General features: G+C 34.0%; 1 protein-coding gene across 12 annotated transcripts in view; it reads right to left on the reverse strand.

The window, feature by feature from the left end:
- Ica1l (islet cell autoantigen 1 like) overlaps positions 1–2,701 on the reverse strand; it is a 106,716-nt gene that overhangs the window by 80,085 nt on the left and 23,930 nt on the right. The window lies entirely within an intron of this gene.

The following is a 2,701-nucleotide window of genomic DNA, read 5'->3' on the forward strand; positions in this document are numbered from 1 at the left end:
TGTTGTTTTATATATGTTAAGTTTCTCATATAAGAGAAACCATGTGATATTCAAGCTTGTATGTCTGACTTATTTCACTAACATTATGTTTTCAAGTTGCATCCATTTGCCTATAAATGTCTCCATTTTATCTTTTTTTTAATGGTAGAGTAGTACTCAGTTGAGTATAAATACCACATTTGCTTTATTCATTCATCTGTTAATGACTTTGTACACTGCTTCCAACATCTCATGCTGCTTAAAATGGGTTTAAGTGGGCTGAGGATTTAGCTCAGTGGTTCTACCACCTGCTTTGCAAGTGCAACGTCCCAAGTTCAAACCCAGGTACCAAAAAAAAAAAAAAAAAAAAAAGGTTTAACTCCCCAAATTATCTATTCTGTTGTTTCAAAAATATTTTAAGATAAATGCCAATTTGTTTCATTTAGATTACTAGTTTCTTTTGTTCATTGAAAAGAAAGTTTTATCCTTTTGTTTGTTTCAAAATTTGTTATGAAATTTTGGGGTTTTGTTTAATAGAAGAGTGTTTTATGTTTTCTTTTTAAATGTCTACTTATATTACATTAAAATAAAAAACTAAAAATTCAGTTTTATTTTATAAAGCATAAGATTGGAAGTAGGCCACAAAACAAAAAATTGGTCCTTCCCTACAGAGAATTTTAGAAACATCAATCTCAGTAAGGTGACTATCTAACCAGATAAGATGGGTAAGGGGGAAAAGACGATATAAGTTTCCACCTGAACACATAAAGTGAACAAAACAACAGATGTCATGCCTACTTTCACTTTAGTTCAATGACAGAAAAACTAAATTTAAAAATGGAAAGAGAAAGATCTGTGTTCCTCTGACACAGAAAGAGAACCCAAAAGAAATTATGTGGATGTATAGCATCATACTGATTTGCATTTGCCTGGTCTTATTCCCAACAGAAGTTGCATTAATACAAGACTCTTCAAGGAAGAGGTAAGGGGAAAAAATGAGAATCAAGACTTGTCATGTAGAGGTACAAGATCCCAACAATGAATGTAACTGTACTGTATCCCTAAAATGTACCAATAAACTCAATTAAAGCTGAAAAAAAAAGACTCAAGAAATCACATATTTATATACAACCTCAAAGAGAAAGTATAATGCATAATGAAGTCTATAAATGTATAATCTCTTCCTTATTCTAAAATGCTCCACCAACTAAAAGATCTAGTGATTTCAAGGCAAAATTCAAGACCCAAAAGCTTGCCAATATTTCTTGACATTTCTAGTACAGGACACCCTTGGTCCAATGGCAGTGATGGACTTTTACTGCTTGGTGAAATATTTATGACCCTTAATAATCTAACTCTAAACTTCCCTTGCTCCTTTATCCCCTTATTAATCTCAATTATCTCCCCCCCTTCTCTCTCTCTCTCTCTCTCTCTCTCTCTCTCGTACTGGGAATCAAACTCAGACCCTTGGGCTTGCTTGTGAGGCAGGCAGTGGCACCACTGAGCTAAATCCCCACACCATCCCCTTCTTTATTAATCTCAGTTATAAACTCTTCTGCCCATGCAGGCCCTTCTCATTCTTTTTTTTTAATTAAGTTTATTGGTACATTTTAGGTATACAATATGATGTCATTCATCATTAGGAATTTGTACCTTTAGGGCTGGGGATTTAGTTCAGTGGTTCCACTGCCTTCCTTGCAAGCACAAGGACCCAAGTTCAATCCCCGGAACAAAAAAAAAAAAAAAAAAAAAAAAGAATTTGTACCTTTACATGATATATCTTGGTTCTTATTTTTTCCTTGTTCCCCGCTCTCCCTTCAAACCCTCCACCCTTCCCTATTTACAAAGACTGTTTCCATTTTTTCCTTTTCTCATATTTTTTTCTTTCCCTTCTTTGGACCTTTTCTTTCTGTTTCACATTATCTATTGTACATTTTGATTCTTATTTACACTTTCAGTTTCTCACACCAGAGAAACTATTCAGCATTTACACAAGTGTGATTTATTTCACTTAAGAGTAGGCCTTTCTCATTCTTTAAATTCATTCCCTGAACTCCAAATCTCTTCTTTGCTCCATATATCCTACTTCTACAAACCTTCAAGTTTTTTTGTTTCTTGGTTTTTGGGTTTTTTTGATACTGGGGAGCAAACTTGGGTCCTTGAGCTGGTGAGGCAGGTGGCAAACATTGAAGTTTTACCTTGGTTCCCATCTATGAAGTCACCTCTATGGATTATTCTATTCCACAGTTATTTTTCACTTGTAGGAAATCACAGTAATGTCTATAGCCCTACATGGGGCCCAATTACATATGATATGATTTGTACCATTTGTAATTTTGTTACAGAAAGTTATTTCTCCAATTATTTCTTTAGGAAAAGCACATAGTCCTGTACAAGGCAAGTATTCATAAAATACTTAATCATGTCATATTGGATTTCCTTCTTTAACAGGGCCATATGTAAGCTTTGGTATAAAGCAATAAACTAACTTACACAGCTTCACAAAAAAAATCATTCATTCAATGAGTAAATATTTACTGAATACTGACTACAGGCTAGACATTCTTTCTTGTCTTTGAGGACACAGAAATAAAACAAATTTGTTCTGAAGGAGAGGATATTCTAGGGATGAGAAGAAAAATGATAGATAAAATATGTATTGGCTGCCTTGCAAGTGCAAGGACCTGAGTTCAATCCCTGGTACCAAAAAAAAAAAAAAAAA

The sequence above is a fragment of the Fukomys damarensis genome, unplaced genomic scaffold, assembly GCF_012274545.1.
Source record: "Fukomys damarensis isolate Sample0158 unplaced genomic scaffold, DMR_v1.0_HiC HiC_scaffold_16, whole genome shotgun sequence".
In the NCBI taxonomy this organism is placed as follows: Eukaryota; Metazoa; Chordata; class Mammalia; order Rodentia; family Bathyergidae; genus Fukomys; species Fukomys damarensis.